The 18,073-nt window shown below is 38.4% G+C and overlaps 1 pseudogene across 1 annotated transcript; it reads right to left on the reverse strand.

Annotated features, from left to right (window-relative positions):
• Window positions 1–4,310: 4,310 nt before the first annotated feature.
• LOC147479945 (putative magnesium transporter NIPA6) lies at window positions 4,311–9,874 on the reverse strand (annotated as a pseudogene). The gene is made up of 4 exons (XR_015205689.1): window positions 9,040–9,874; window positions 4,983–5,143; window positions 4,760–4,888; window positions 4,311–4,634 (listed from the first exon to the last, which is right to left on the reverse strand). The product of XR_015205689.1 is annotated as a putative magnesium transporter NIPA6 (transcript).
• Between the last annotated feature and the right edge of the window lie 8,199 nt (window positions 9,875–18,073).

An 18,073-nucleotide genomic window follows, 5' to 3' on the forward strand; every position in this document is an offset into this window, starting at 1 on the left:
GCCAAATGATTGTAAACTTGGAATAAAAACAACATTTTGTATATCAGTTACAAGGCTTTTAGTGCTTCTTATATTTGGGATTGGTGCCATTGCTTTGGCAAGTAAAATAGTTAACATAATGGATCGTGGTGATAAGATATACAAATTTGTGCTTCTACTGTAGAACGCTACTCCATGTGCCATATTACTTGGTGGGAGCATTTGCCATCTTGAAGTGGTATGCAGTTCTTTAGGCTTCTTCCCTTCTCTTCTGACCAACATATCTTTGTCATTTTTTCTCTTACCATGTATATCGCTATTTTCTTTAATTTGCTACCATGTATTTGAGATACACAAGGAAGATTTTGTTTAAATATTCAAATTTTTGGTTATCTCTACGTTCTCCAGCACATGTCATCATGTCAACATATCGATATTGCAAAATACCAGAGCAAACGTCCTCCGTCAAATACTCAAATAGAAACAATAACTCAAAACCATCTTACCAGTTCACGCTCAACGAGCGTGCCCAAAAGGCTAGTAGTCATAACTCCTTCAAGCTCACAAATATCAGTATGTACCAAGTTTAGCAGATTTGTACTTCTCTCAATTGATTTGTGAGGCTTATTTGTGATTTTCGCCTTAGTGCAAGATTCACAGTGTGCAAAATCATCATTCAGGTTAGGAATCAAACCAAGTATGATATGCTCATGTTCTTAACATACTTCCTATTAATATGACATAATCTACCATGCCAAACATTAACAGAACAAGATATCATATAAGCAGAAGTACAAGTTTTATTCAGATCAGCAACATTAAACTTAAACATCCCATTACATGCATATCCCTTACCAATAAAAACCCCGGACTTAGTGATCACATACTGATCACTAGTTATGACTTGCTGAAACCCAGCTTTGTTCAAAATAAAATAAAAAACTAAATTCTTCCTAATCTCAGGAGTATGAAGAACATCCTTTAACAACAACTTCTTCCCAGAAGTAAACTGTAGCTCAACATCAACAGTACCCAGAACCTTGGTCGTATGATTATTACCAAGTAGAACTTCCTGATTCGTAGTTGTAGTATAACTCTTGAACCAGTTTCTATCAAAGCAAACATGCCTAGAAGCACCAGTATCAACCCACCACCCCTCATAGACATTAATAGAATTGACCTCAGTTATCATAGCAACAAAAAGTTCCTCAGTAACGTTCGTTAGCCTCATTGACTTTATGATACTTACAGTTTGGAGCATAATGCCCTTTCTTCTTACAAGTATAACAGACAACTTTTGACATGTCAACGGGTGGTTTATGATTCATATGCACCTGATTCTAGTTCTAATTCTGTGGAGCTTTTTTGTTGGAAGGTTTGTTCTTCATGGCTTTCTTATTAGGCTTCAAGCTAGATTAGTCTTACTGGTTTGTTGGTTTAACACATTAACCTTAGCCTTGGCAGATGACGTAGCTACTTCCTCATTATGGTCTTGTTCTCATGATTCCTCTTCTATATGGAGTCTCATAATAAGACTCTCCATCGAAAACTCCTTAGACTTATGCCTCAGTATGTTTCTGAAATCCTTCCAAGAGGGAGGAAGCTTATCAATGACGATAGAAACCTGAAATTGCCCGTCAATTTTCATCCCTTCTGAAAGTATCTCATGAATAATAATCTGTAGGTCATGGCATTAAGACACAATAGATTTGTCATCTACTATCGAAAACTTAAGATAATGACTTACAACTTATTTTTTGGAGCCAGCTTCCTCAGTATCATACTTCTTTTGCAGGGCTTCCCAAACATCAGAAGCAAATGGAAGTTCAGAGTATAAGTTGTATAGATTATCAGCAAGCGAGTTCAGGATGTAATTCTTACACTTGAAATCCGCAGCGTTCCATTTATCAATAGCAACAGATAGAGCAGGTTCCAGCAGGACATCTTCATTAGGAATCGGTTCACTTAGAACGGTTTCCACTTTCACCTTGGTTAGATAGAACATCATCTTCACCTTCCACCGCTTGAAGTGCTCACCAGCAAACTTGAACGGTCGGTTATGGCTATTGTCATTGTGGGACTTGGACGGGTTACCTTCTTCATATTCCATTGTTAAACAACCTTAAAAGTATTGGAATATAATTTCTGCAACAAGAACAAATAGTGAATATAAGAAGGCTGAGGCACAGATCAGTATGCTCTCTTTAAGGTTGTTTCGCGTCTGTTTCTCTCTATGCAGATAGACCACATCAACCTCCAGGATACAACAATCAGTTATGAATCTTCTGTGTTTACTGCACTTTAAACAAAGAAGAAAAAGAACAAACAATGAGACTGATATTATGATTGCCCAAAAAGGTAGCTTAGAAAATAAGGTTTTGCAGATACTGTATAGGCTGTTGGAAGAGGAGTATGTATAGAGAGAGGAAAACGGTATATAAATGTGGAGCACTAGTAGATCCAATTTTGTGTGCTTCAATTTCCCGATAAGGATTGGAGTCCACCAGTCCACTACGTTTCTGTTTTCCAATCCATATCCAATTCTGTTTCCAAACCTATTAGGAAACAGTTAAGAAAAAAGGTTTACCAAAAAAAAGATAAGGGATCAAAGAGCCCAAGCCCAAGCCTTGAGCCACGAGCCTGGTTTGGTTCGGTGCACGCGCGTGTGGCTTTATGTGAGTCCTCCCTCCTAACACAAAAACATTTGTACCCTAAGGGCACACCCTTAGTATGGGGCTCTCACTTATAAACACTACTCACTAGTGTTTCCTCTCCAATGTGGGACTAAAGTTCTTTACTTAAACCACTATCCCACAAAGAGGTTAAGGTATCAAACCACCACAAAGCCGCCCCAACTTCACCACTTGTTTTATTTAAAATAACACAACAATCCCCCACTTATTTTGATAAAAACAAAATATGAAATATATTTAAGGGCAATCAATATCAGTTTCAACATGTTATGCATAGATGAAGGTGTCCAAGACTTAAACCTTTACGTAGTGAAAATTACTCAAAGTATAAGAGCCATAAGTGACTAAGTCTTAAACTTAGGTCTTGAGTATACAATAAGTTAGAATCACGCATAACACATCCAGTGTTCTCCTTTCATGTCTGCACATTAAAGGCTGATGTAATGTTAGGAATCAAAATTACAAGATTATCTGATAGCATATGGTTGGATCAGTCACACTATATTGAAAAAGTGTTAAAGAAGTATAATTACTTCGATTGCGTGACTGTTAGTACTCCTTTTGATTCCTGTGTTAAATTATTTGTGAATCAGATGATCTTGTAATTTTTCATTCACGAACCAGACTAAGGGCGTGCCTTTAGGGTACAAATGTTTTTGTGTTAGGAGAGAGGACTCACACAAAGCCACACGCACGCGCGCTGAACCGAACCGGGCCAGGCTCGTGCTCGTGGCTCAAGGCTCGAGCTTGGGCTTGGGCTCTTTGATCCCTTATCTTCTTTTTGGTAAACCTTTTTCCTGATAAGTTTGGAAACAGAATTGGATATGGATTGGGAAACATAAACGTAGTGGACTAATGGACTCCATTCCTTATCGGGAAACTGAAGTCGTTCCCTACAAATTTGGATCTAATAATGCTCCACGTTTCTACACCGTTTTCCTCTCTCTATATAAACGTCTCTTCCAGCAGCCTATACAGTATCTGCAAAATCTTATTTTCTAAGCTATGTTTTTGGGCAATCATAATATAAGTCTCGTTGTTCTTCATTTTTCTTCTTTGTTTAAGTGCAGTAAACACAGAGGATTTATAATTGGCTGTTGTATCCTGGAGGTTGACGTGGTCTGTCTGCATAGAGAGGAACATACACGAAACAACGTTAAAGAGAGCGTACCGATCTGTGCCTCAACCTTCTTATATTCACTGTTTGTTCTTATTGCAGAAATTATATTCCAATATTAAGTAAATAGAAGATCATGTGTTTTCTGCAATTAGTTAGATGTCCTCTAATGACTTCATGCTATTAATTAAATTACTTAAGTTATCCGTTGTCCCAATGGTCACAGCGTTAGATAAGGGGGAAAGTCCAGATATCAATTGATCCCATTTCTATGCATGCAACAATGATCATGTTTTACAATTCGTATGGATGAATTCCAATTTCCCACGTACATGTAACCACAGAGGTGACACTTACTTGATTCCTTGTAAAGTCGTGGTAAAGAAATACTCTGATGGTTCCCAATATCTTTGTATTAGGGTATGCCCGTGCCTACGGCCCATGAGACCTCGACGCGCCTACAGTACTATCATAACTTGTCGAGCCTTTGGTTTAAAATATAAAATAAAATAGTCACAAAAAATAGCAATCTCACAAATCTAATCATATATGAACTCTTATAAGGTTTAGACATATAATTTGATACTTAAACTACCATCCAAAAAGCAGAAATGATGAGAAAATGCACACCATATACACCAAAGGGACAACAGTGTACATGTCTAATGAGGGGCAAAGACACACCGCAAAACAACTCAGGCTACTCAGGTAGTAACGTGTATCCATCTCTGAAGAGGTTTGAGTCTCATACAAGTCATTTAAACCCATGTTTGAGGATAAGCAAGCTGACTTATTCCCTCCAATGTCAGCTTTATGGCAATCCCAATGGCTTTTATGCTTACAACCTGCATGCAAACACAAGGAAGTTTGACAAATCAAAAACAATAACAGGTGTAACGACCTAACGACAATATGACCCTATAATGTTATTCAAGTTTCTTACTAAGCTTGCTAAGGAAAGACAATTTACCATTAGCGAACCCATTAAAGAACAGATGCCCAAGTAAACCAGTATGTTAGTCTGCCCATAGTGTGGTTCAAAGTGCAAAGACAAGAGCTAATACTACGATAAAGTAGCTGCTGCGATAAAATAGGAATGCTATAGACAAAACACATGCAATTTAAAAATAATTAGTACTATCTTTGCGAGGAAGAACAATGTTTTGACAATTATAAGAAGGTAAGCACCATACCAGGCTGAGTTGCCAAAGTCCAAATTTCTTCTACGGAGTTTGGTGTGTGCTCTTGAGGTGCGTGAATTACAATCACAACTGAGCCCACAATGCAGGCCACACGTCCAAAAATACCCATTTTCTGCAATCGTTCCTTTAGCAAAACGTGTGCTAAAACATCAGTACCAAGATTCAAAAAAAAAAAAAAAAAAGTGTTAGTTCTGAAAGGTTTTTGAAGCTTTCAATTAATAATTACCAGGAAAATGTCCAGGAAAAAACACTCCATTAAGGAAAACCACATCTTAAATTGTTTTGGACCAACACGCAATAGGAATATTTGAGCTTTTCCAATTGATAATCCCTAATGTCACATTAAAGCATTTCTTTTATAATGGGCAAGCCTGAGTATAAAATAATAGATCTCCAAGCCAATTACTGAAAACCCTCACTCTCAAATAAAAGTTCATAAGAGCGTGAGCTTGACATACTATGGATCTAAAAGTATAACTCACACTTGAATACGTTGCACTAAACATGTAATGGCGCCAATGTCACAAAAGGAATCCCTGTCACGCCCTGAGACCCAACACACATCCCGAGGACGTGGAATGAATCTCGAGGCAGCCACCTATCCCGATTCTACCGAAATTTCGGCAGAATTTCTTTAGTTTGATCAACATTCATAAACCCTAAAAACCTGTCATAAACCTGTCATAATCCCTGGACATCTCATAATTCATTCTTCCAACCATATATATATCCAACAACCATACATACTACTCCTAACTTTAAATACTACAGGGATATGATGGTATATCTACAAAATAAGGAGAACCGTCGCTAAATACATCGATTATTACATCAAGATGGCCTAGCTCACTATATATACAACCAAAGGAACTAGCCTCTTACTATACAACCAAAAGAAAAGAGTTATGCTCATTATATACAGCAAAAGAATAACCTAGATTATCTCTATACAAACCTTAAAATATAAACTTGACTCGCCTCTCGTCAAGCATAAGGGAATCCTCCCAAATCCCCAACCCCTCATCGCTAGGGTTAGGAAAAGCCTCCTCCGCAACTCGCTCGTCTGAAATGTTAAGTAGGATGAGCAACAACGATGCCCAGTAGAAACACACATAACCAATAAATAGTCTACTTATCGAAAACATTTAAAACATGCAGGGTTTCTATAATAGTATTCAAATATTGTGACTATGTATATATACATCACTAACTAGCAGAAATCATCTCGACATGCTTCATTGATATACAAAATAGAGTTTTTCACAATCATCATACAACTATTGTAGGGCCGCTGATCCTATTAGAATGGTGAGGGCATGCGGTATCACCCAATCCACGAGGCAATTTCGGTTCAAGTACTTTCCGGTGTGAACCATGCACCGTTGTTTTCACGATTTTACCGCAAGCAGGAGCTGAATGCCGTTGTTGTTGTGCAGACACACAAAATCCCCAAAGCTTTTAGGGCTCAAGTGGCCCATATCCCCAGCACACCTAACTTTACGGTGGTCAACCGTTCGGACGACGCAGACCGCCAGGGATCGACACACATCCAGGAGTGGACTAAACTCTCACTCCTCGCGTCTAAAACCTCATTGAGGTAGCATGTAACCTCACACAAGCTAATCACCATACAGCGTGACACATACAAACATGGTTATCTAGAAAAGTAGAAAAGGAATTCCCGGACTACATCTAGTGATGCATCCCTTTAAAGGTGGCCCACCACCTCGAAAGGTGTACACCACCGTTGGAATCCTAGAGCGAACTGCCGTCTCCGGAAATACGACAACAATTCCTTCTTTATAGGAATTCACCAATTCTTTTCCAAATCCCTTGTGATAAGCGTAGTATTATATATATATATATATATATATATATATATATATATATATATATATATACTACGATATTACCGATTATTTTAAAATACTATAATTACATATTTAGTTTTCCTTTTAAATCGTTGATTCTGTAGGTATGAGTTCCTGGATTTCCCACAATCGATTAAAAACAACCTATGACTCCCAAACGGGCCAGTCATAGTAAATAACAACCGATGATTCCCAAATAATCATCGTAAATAACAACACCTATCCCGAGAACAATCCAGAACCTCACACCTAGTTACAAACACCGGGTAATCCTCACCGCGATACAAAATCCATTTTCTGTCTCTCCCATCGAGACAAGAGACGCGAACCCTTCCTAAAACCAGTTTTTCTCTTTTAACAAAGAAAACAAATCTCCATTACCCCGATTTTTACCAAAAAACCATTTCACCAAAAAGCTATCTATATATACAGTTTATATCGAGGAAATACAGTGCAAAACATGAATATCATATATACATGCATGGTTGATACGCAACTATCTATTTCCTATTTAAACAATTCAAATCATGCATGAAAATAAGCAAACCATATATTGGTATGTAGGTCCCTACCTTAGCAAGCTCCGTTCTCCTCAAGTCCACTTAACCGAATCAAGCTCGCTTAACCGAATCAACTCGAATTCACTCCTATAACAGCATATACATATACGTCGGTTGTTAGAATTGATCGAACAACGAGGAATTCTTAACTAGTGTAAGCCGAGAAGAAATCTCGACGTTAAGAATTTGGTTTGGATAAATTTTCATCTAACTACCGCTAATCAGAGCTGAGGCCATTTCGGCATTGTTCCTCCGACAGGCTCAGAGTCATTTTACAGCCACTGTAGGACCCATACGTCAATGCCAATCATATCTATCAATCCCCTAACTATTATGATTTTTCCCAACTCTAACTACCACAAATTCCACTCTTCAATTCACATTTAATCCAATACTACTAAGTGGGTGTTCGCTCTCACTTATTCGACACTCAACGGATCTTAAACAAGTGTGAACTAACATCAATGCTCTAAAATAGATTGAATATTTAAAATTTTAAGAGTTAGCCGATCCCCTCTCGGTTCGGCTCCACCACTATTTCACTCCACTCTAGCTCCTCCAAACTGCGCTGCCTAACCTTCAACACCCCAATGTTACAACCGATATATCCAATTCCATCGAAATTTAAAGCTAATTATCTAATAGAGACGGAATCGCGACTCACCTTTCTTTTGCAATTTCGCTTGCATTTTCGAAATTCACTAGCTTCTCCAATCAAGCATCGCGAAATACCACACTCCCGCTCAATATTTCCATCAATACATCACAAGCTATCAACATCGAAGTTTAAACTTGTTGATTGAAAAGCCGTGGTAATGCACGAAATTCACTAACCTTTCGCGAATCCCGACGCAAATTCCAAATTTTTTTGAATTCCCGCACTTGCTTTGAGTGTTGTTAGGGATTGGTTGTTCGAATTATTGGGTTGAATCGGTCGGAGAGAATTCACTCACCTGTCGCCGCGATTTGGCTGCGGTATGCTCGAATTTCCAAGAGATTTTGAATTCTCTCACTTCAGTTTAGTGTTCCTAGGTTTGGGTGTGAAGAATTTATGGTTGGATCGATGGGAATTGAGAGAATTTCGGTTTCTCTCTCCTAGGGTTTTAAAAGGTGCGAAAATTGGGGAAGAAGAAGTTAGGTGCGATTTTTTTTTGATTTCGCGATTTCGTTTTTCCTATTTGGGCCGATATATTTAGGCCCAAGCCCAATATATTACAATTAGGCTTAAAGTCCTCACACTCCTAACCGCCAACTCGTTTGACGTTGCGTCGTAATTATTTTTCCAGCCCATCCCGTTAAATTTAATCTTTTATATTCTATCTCACCGCAGGCTATAACGATGACCCAATCATGCGTGTAAGCTGTTAACTCGTGCCAGCTTCGCACGCAGAAAACCGCTAACCGGCATTTTGTCAAATTTTCGCATATGGGTCGCTTACCTAACGTGACTTATGAGTCGGAGTTAAGTTCCATAAGAAGTTACGTTTGAAATATAAACCCGACGACCAATTTACATAAATGACCCTAGATTTATTATGAAATTTACAAAAATACCCTTAACAAGAATTTGAGTTTTTACACTCCCTTATTTAACCAAATTAAAGTTTTGCTCCTTACCTGACAATTATACTCAGTGCACCTAAGGGAATCAGTAGAACAGGTGGGGCGAAAACATAAGCCACAAAATTTGCAGCCTCTCCAACAATCACTGTGACAAACAAAATCCCCAATTGACAAAAGAATAAGTAAACAACATTTAGATATAAGTTACTAACGAGCAAAACACAAAAAAAGTAGGCAATAACATAGATAAATAGATATAGTGTATTGAACTTACTTGTTAGCATCCCACAAAAAAGTTGGCAATAACATAGATAAAATAGTGTTCCACTAAAGTGAGGGTACATTGAGGAGAAATCCGCAAAAGATTACAAAGAAGGGGCCGTAAGAGCACCCCCACAAAAGTATGCCCTGAGGAGAAATATCATTATTTACAATCACAACTTGTTCATAAACCCCACGAGGACTTTAATTTGAGTTGCTAAGTTCAGCACCTCTGTTGTAAATCCCATGCCTGAAGAATACTTAATTGAAGAATTAAGTAATTGTCTTGTATGTCTGCTTGGAAAGCATTGAATAAGAGTGTAAATAGAAAGTGCAAATATTATTTAGCAAAAGAAGGAACTAAAGATTCAAAGTGAAACAAAGACAGAAGCCGATGCTATAGTAAAAGTAAATAGAAACTGACTATGTTGCAAAACGCGTTGTGAAAGACTCTTGGCTAGTGTGAACAAAAATTGAATATCTATTCAATTGCAGGAAGTAAAGTTTTTAAATAAAGTGAGTGCAAATAGATCGACTTGTTGAATAAGTAAATGTAAACAACCATGAAAAGAAAATAAAACTAATAATAAGGAAAAGAAACTACTTATGCACTAACCTGACAAAAGCTTAAAGCAAGACTTCAGGGTATACGACATTTGTAGTAAGCTTTTCAACGTTTGGAGGTAGAAGAATACTTATGCGGGCTGCGGAAGTGCACCTGGATAATGCCACATATAACTGGCCATGGCTAAAACGGAACTGGCCATGTCCTTGTGATTTATTTATAGTCATGGAATAAGCCAAACGGATAGGAAATTGTCTTCTTGTCATATTGAAAGGAAAATCTGAAGAGGATGGTGACAAAGAGATCCTTGGAATAAATATACGGTTACCCAATTTTTCACCTGTAAGAATTCTGGCCCAGATAACGTGTGGTTGACATTGCAACACCATCAAGCAAGTCCTGTTGCATAACCCATCTCTGGGGGAAAATATTGCGCAGCAACATTATTGGACAACCCTCTTTTAGCTTGAGTCAAAATGGTGGCAGACCCGTGGGATCAAGTGAGTTTAGGTACTCATTTGGATACTGATTAATATTTCTTGGATTATTTGCATCTGCCTCATCCAACTTGTCAGCTGCTAGAAAAGTCCTAGTTTCCCCTGGGAACATACATAAAGCTGCTGCATTAATGGCATTGACATCATCATTCCTCACAGAAAGAATTGTCCGCTCAGTTAAATAGTCAGGGGTGACAGTGGAAGTTTCATCCAAATGAGGATAAGTAGTAGAAATCAGGTCCTGAAGATTTATGCAATGATGGATTGTTGAGGGTAGCTCAATAAACGCTTCAAGATCATTTCCAACCTGATGATATAAAATGTGAAATAGAATATTATGAGAATTCTAATAGAGGAATATTATAAATTAGGACAGAAATGTTCATACCTTTGTTAAGAACTCTGCAAATAGTAAATTCTCATAAGTGCCACGCTCTAATCTCATGTTTTGTACCAAGGTGAGAACATTGATGTGATTCCAAAGAAAAGAGCATCGCAAGGAAGCATGAACAATTTGCTCTCGGGCCCCTCTGGGTGTAATTGGTAGGCATTGACAGAAGTCACCACCAAGAACTACAGTAATCCCCCCGAATGGGTTGTCATTGTCTCGAACATCACGAAGTGTGCGATCAACAACTTCCAAACATTTGTTTTGCATGGGACCTTATCCCATATGATTAGGTTAGCTTGTCTGAATAATTCAACTTATGGTGAATGCTTACTAAACCCACATACAGAGTTATCCATAATATCTAATGGGATGCAAAAGGTTGAGTGAGTAGTCCGACCACCGCCAATAGTAAAGAAGCTATTCCGGATGAAGCCACCATAATAGCAATGTGTCTTTGAGTATGACACGTAGCAGCAATGGTGTTGTAAACAAAGTTTTTCCTGTGCCAGCTGCTCCATTCAAGAAAAATAGTCGTCCGCTGTTATGAGCTACTGAATCTGTCACTTCACTATATGCAAAATGTTGCTCAGCATTTAAGTGGATGGTATTGGCGTGTGCCTCTTCATTGTGTGGGTCAAATTGAAATTGCCTTTGCTTTCATATAAGTCTGTTCCTAACGACCAAGCTCCAATTTCTAATTGGGAGCGACATTATAGGAAAATGAGCAAGAGTTTTACCACCTGACTTGTAGAGAATATCATTTAGGAGAAATAAGCCATAATCTTGTACCTGGGCATCTATAGGATGAGGAATGAAGAACATGGTTTGAATTTGTGGGAGGTCAAAAATGCTTTCAAAATTCATTCCATAAGGCTTCGGGTTGCATTGGATTGCACTCCGTAATAATAGATGAGGAAAAGTTGAAGTTGATACCGATTTGCATGATTTCTTGTAAACATTGCACCCATTCTCTGTCGTCTTCAAGAAGTCCACGCATAACACACGCTTCTTTGAAAGTAGGAAGCGGAAGACCATTTCCAATTCTCTTTAGATCATCAAAGGATTGTGGACCTTTTACAACAGTTAGAAGTAACCGCAAATAAAAACTGCTCACCAGAGTTAGGACTTGCAAAGTACATTTTGCCAATAGCAGGTGCTTGAGTCCTTTTTGTCCATCTATGCCACCTTTTACTCCAAACATAATGTTCTGGAATTCTTGATATGTAAGCCCTCGTGCATCAGGATTTGAAGCACACCGCTAGAAAAATGCAATTAGAGTTGACTTTTGTTGTTGAGCCCTTAATAGAATAGCATCCGTTGATTAATTAGGATTGTAAACTACTCGGTGCATTCAAGGGAGATGACGTGCTAATCTCACAATAGATGGCTTCTCTTGGTGAAGGGAAAATCCGAACAACCTCCAAACCGTTTCAGGTGGCCTGATATATCATGTATCTAAATATTGTTGAATCTCATCCAAGTTATTGAACACCACTGTTGTTCTGTCGTGTCCTTTGAATATTTACTTGTGAATGTATTTGACATAACGTATCTCAGCACAAACTTCGACATTAATATGGCAATCGAACATCTTAGAAAGATAAGGATTGTATGAACAACATCCCTATTATCAACTTCATGCCCTCTAACATTATATTTCTTGCCAGTGTCACGATGACGGTAGATAAGATATCCACTCTTATCCATGGTCGTAACATTTTCGAAAGCACGGGGATACTGACTTTTGCAACACCTATTTACCATACATGGACAACTTGGATTTTTTAAGCCACATGGCCCATGAACCATACATTTGATAACAATGTAGAACAATTCAGGTTCAGTATCTGGATCAAGAAATTCAGCACAAACAATGCGGTCAACCTGAGCAGGCACACGAATTTTGTCTTGATGTCGAAGATATATAAGGGCGTGCATGTGTGGTAGACCATGTTTCTGAAATTCAATTGTGTAAACATGTGCAACATCAATACCAAGCACACCCTTGTCTCTGATCTCTCTCATTAAGGCGTTTCGCTTTAGTTCAAACACACGGGCTACCACTTCCGGTCGATCAGTAGCATTTTCATTCTTCTACAAGGCCTTAATAACTTCCTCCCAATGTGGGTTCGCAGTCATGGTGAGGAATATATCTGGATGGTTGTTGAACTGAGTTATAGCCATTGAGTCCTGGAATATCTCAAACATATGCCTTGGACTGCCGACGTATGATGCTGGTAGAACTACACGCCTTCCAACTTGATCTGGATTTAAGGTTTCTGCTGGGACATCAGTGAAATTTTGATATAATTTAACACGAAGTACATCTTGCCTAAATCTGTAGTACCATAATTTGTTTTGTTCAGTGGCAGCCCATGCATCAACTAAGAATTCCTGAAACAGTTTTTTTCCCTAGCAGAATAGAAGAATATTCGTTGGAGCACTGAAACAGAAGGTAAGAATAGAAGTCCATCTGTGTGAGGCGGTCAGCAGTGGTGGTTGAAGTTGAGGGGTCCGAACGCCTCAGATCTGGTGACCACCCAAGCTTTCCACGAGGAAACATTAACACATAGTGTAAAGGTAAGTAAGCTGGATGACATTCACTGATATGAACAAATTCATTTCCCCCTTTAAGATAAATCACAATGTTTCACATACTATCCCACTCACTGCCATCTCCGGGTAAAATAACAGCAATCTCATAAGCTGATGGCAAAGTTGTAGCGGCGTCTGTCAGTGGCCGTATTGTAATGTAAATAAGCATGGATGTTGACATTTTCATCATTCCCAACAGAAGCCGATCTAAGAACCTCGTATGCATGGAAGAAAGTGTCAGAGAAACGGTTATATTGGAGCATAGTTTCGTGCAGGATCCTAAGAACATCTACATCCAGATTAGGATTCCGGAGCTGTCGAATATCTAATGCTGCACTTGGATCATAAATATAGAGTTGAGAGTACGTTGCCTGTCTGCCTGGATCGGGAATAAGAGCTCCTGTTCGGTGCTGTAAACATGTATAGGGAAAGGTCATGGGCCTCGACCAACAAAGACACGTTCATCAGCACTTAGACTTGTAAATGCAAACGCCTGATTGTATTGTCTTCTGTACTTTCGAAAAGACTTTGACTTGCGATCATCTCCCTCGTACAAAGCTTTAAGGGCAGCAGGCAACGTATGCAATGGAGGCATTTTTATTTTCCCTTGCAAACAGCAAGTCCCAAACCGAGGATTTGCTAGAGACAATCTACTTAACCGTTCATCTTTCCAATGAAGTGCATGGCAGAAAGGACACTGAACATTCATTTCCCCTAAGGAGTGACGACCTTGTTCAATTGGACGGTTAAGAACATTAGAAGGCAGTACATCATCTTCATCGTCTGTCATGTCATCATTTCCATCATATTGAATGGTATCTTGTAGTGGTTGTTGTCTACATAATAACGAACGTGTCAGCAAAGTAGACGAAGGTGCAAATAATGATCAATGTTTCAATAAGAACAGACGTATACCTTGCATTTTGGTGATGCAATGTTGAAGAACCATTTGATGTTGTTGGTTGTGGTATCACATGAAGTAATGATGAGGTTGAAGACTTCGGGGGATACGTTGTAGAGAATACATGTAAGAGTTGACTGTAAAAGTCAAGATCATACAGGTAACAAATAATTGCCTATTTAAATACCTTGCATTTTGATGACCCATTGCAAAATCAGTCTGAGCACGTGATGGGAGGACATCTGTAAATAGCCTTATAGGAATAAGATGTCCCACGACTCGTTGAAGAGATTCAGAGGAAGTGAGTAGCTCGAATCCAGGAATAGGTGTAATAGGGCTATGGTGAGTTGGGTGTCTCACAGCTTGAGGTGGAGTACGTAGATTTGGAGGAAGGATATTTTGTGAGGACTCGGGTAGCCACTAGAAATCGGGTAAGACTGGTGCGGTAGATTGTGCGAACAAACAACGCGAGTTATTGTTTTGTTTAAGGTGTTTTTCTCGTTCCCTTATAACACGTTGAGCCATCATTCTTTTTGTTAATATCTATAGCAAAGGAAATAATATGAAAATCTATTTAACAATAGCTATAAATGTGTTGTAGTAGTGACAACAATTTGAAATTTCAAAAATAAAATCAATAAAAAAACGAGACAGAAAGTAAGAGCTCTATAGTAACACGATAGACACTATATATAATACAGTTTGGTGGAGGAATAATTGTAGACGATGGTAGAATAAAACACATCGACAATATTAATAGGGGGAGTTCAATTCGAAGCTGATCTGAGCACCAGACGACTGTTGAAGAGAGGGAGGAATGTCATCCGTTGGGCGTTGAACAATTAAGAAATATAAAATAAACAAATAAATAATAGACTTAATTGCAATGCATCAAAGCAATGATGTATAGATAATAAGTCATGAGGTGACTGAAGTAAGACCTGGAAAGCACGAGGTGGCTGAAGATTCAACCTACCTTGGGGGGGGGGGATGTAAATATGTCTTTTTTGGTTTGAAGGTTCCTCAGACGGGTGCATTGAGCGTTGCCCTTATCCACATTTGGTCGGGTGGATTGCTTAATAAAGAGAAATCAGAAAAGATTAAGTCAATACTAAGCAATACAGAAGAAGGAAAAAAAAGTTAATAATTAGGAGCAACGGACATCGCACAAGTACGAAGGGTAGTAAAATTCATAACAAAATAATAGAAAAGTGTGAGAAGTTGAAGTAGTACTCGAAAGGTAGGTGGTGGTTGAAGGGTCAACCTATCTTGGACTGGATCAGAATTATGGTTCTCATGGTTCGAAGGATCCTCGCATGGATTCATGGCGCTTGCCCCTATCCACCATTTCGGAGGCTGTGAAGAAGAAGACATGAAAGTAAAAGACATGAAAGCCATAATGGTCCCATAGCAAGTCTTATATTACACTTAACATTTGCACACTTAAAGTGAGAGAGTTCAATATTCAGACTGAAATTGATATCACATGAGCTACTCACATAATAAATCAGTATAGACAGATGACAAAGAATCAACAATTTAAAAAAGATATATGACAGACCTTACGGGGTGGCATTGAATGTGTAGGCTCCACAAAAGCAAACTTGCGAAAGTCAGGATCAACACATGAAATGAAAGATGAAAAAGGTATTGTTACTTTTTAATAGAACATAAGATAAAGGCAAATTAAACACTGCTGCTACATGTTATAAAGAACAAAGAAAAAGACAGGTTCGACATCTTTGCAGCTTGACAAAATGCAAGTTTTTAACATTAAAAATTGGGGTTTTTAGGTTTTAGTCCTACTTATAATAGCGATATTAGGCTTTGATACATTTATACTTGAAAATTAGACTTTAGTCCAACTTTTGCCTTGTATTTTGTTTAATACCTAGAATACCCTTACGCGTGCGTCTCACATGTTTGATGAATTTTAGGACCAAAGCCTAATATCGCTATTATAAATAGGACCAAAGCCTAAATACCCCTAATTTCAGACAGACAAAAGGGATTAATACAAAATGAATTAATTCCCCGATTCTTCCCTTTCGATTGCCCTTTTCTTGCATGAGAATTTATCAGTAGCGATATTAGGCTCTCAAGTGTAATATTTGTTGGAGTTTGTTTGGAGCAAGAGTTTGGGTCATGTGAGTTGCTTATCATTTTTCGAAACAAAGGAATACTTGGCCATAATTCTTATATGGGCTGTGGTTGATGCTTACAATTCTTATTTCTTTTTCGCTTTTTGTAGGAGGATTGGGCTTGTCTACATACTCTGCCTTTGTTGGTAGTTTGACGGCCTGCACTTTTATCAAGAACAACCCAATTTGTTTCCTCTGGTACTCTGTTTGGATTACTTGGTGCTATGCTATCCGTACTTATCCAAAACTGGAAAGTTTACTCTAATAAGGCCCTCCTAAATCTTGAATTTCTCTGTTCACATGCTCTTGTTTTATTTGTCTAACTCTTTTTTTTGCCTGTCTATGCTTGATCACAGCCTTCAGCATTGGTGATGTGCTTTGTGCAATTGAGAACTAGTAGAATTCGTAAACCGCGGTGTGCTTTGTGCAGTTGAGAACCTACATTCATCCCCATTGAATCCCCAATCGAAGTCTGATGATAATGTCAGCCTTCGGGTATTGATAGACGAGCTGGCATATGGCATGGAAGTGGAGAGGAGATCGTTTGATATGATGGATCTTCACCAGATTCCGACATTGAAGTGTCGGTGTTGGTTCTTCGTGACCGTGATTTAGGCCTGCAAGTATCGATTTCCACTATCTTTGGTCTCTAGTAGCTTGTTTCCTCACAAGATAACCTCTTACAAGAGCTTGTAGTTTAACTAGTCCTTTTAAAGCTCTATGAGCTTTTCTTGCCTGAAATACAATTTAAATCAGATTAAAAATAGAGAAATTAAAGGACACCAATCAGAGCTAAACCAAAAGCTATCCGCGGATGATCTTTGAATAGAGAAAATTAAACAAACCAATGAAAAACAATCTATGACTAAATATTCATCACCAATCAAAAGTCACAAACACCCATGAAGAAAGTGAACAAGTAGAATGGAATGAGATGAACTAAACACTAAAACATCAATAAAATAATACCAAGAATCCTCTAAATACAGTTCGAATCTTCACAGTAGCCCATCTTTCTCCACCTCCACCAAACATAGTACCTCTTCCATGGCTTGTAAGTCTAACAAAGCAACGACTGTTGCTTGTGTTGCAGCAACAACAAAAGATAGTGGAAATCTATCCCTTTTATATGCCTGAAATTAGGGATATTTAGGCTTTGGTCATATTTATAGTAGCGATATTAGGCTTTGGTCCTAAAATTAATCAAACATGTGAGACGCACGTGTAAGAGTATTCTAGGTATTAAGCAAAATACAAGACAAAAGTTGGACTAAAGTCTAATTTTCAAGTATAAATGTATCAAAGCCTAATATCGCTATTATAAGTAGGACTAAAACCTAAACCCCTTAAAAATTCAAGCTTGTGGGGGTAAATCGAAAAGGTGGGTCCTTTTGGTAGAAAAAAATAGGTGGTTCGTCTTCATGCATAGAATAAAGGAATTAGAAAGTGAAATAGACAAGATGGGGAAGGAGTTAGACACACCTGAGTGAGGCAAATCAGGGAAAAAATTGACCCAATATTGTCTTTTTGGTTTATATTGGTGTCGAATGCTGTTTGAGGGAGCAACAGTCGACACCAATATAAAAAGTCGACCCAATATATGGTTCTTACCTGATGAGCAGAGCTGTGATAGAGAGAGAGTGAGGGAGCGACAACACCTAAAAGCCAAAGAGAGAGAGTGAGAAGAGAGAGACAGTCGGGAGAGTTAGATCTAATGAGGGTAGATGTTGATGTGTA

This window comes from Coptis chinensis, chromosome 8 (assembly GCF_015680905.1).
Source record: "Coptis chinensis isolate HL-2020 chromosome 8, ASM1568090v1, whole genome shotgun sequence".
NCBI lineage: Eukaryota > Viridiplantae > Streptophyta > Magnoliopsida > Ranunculales > Ranunculaceae > Coptis > Coptis chinensis.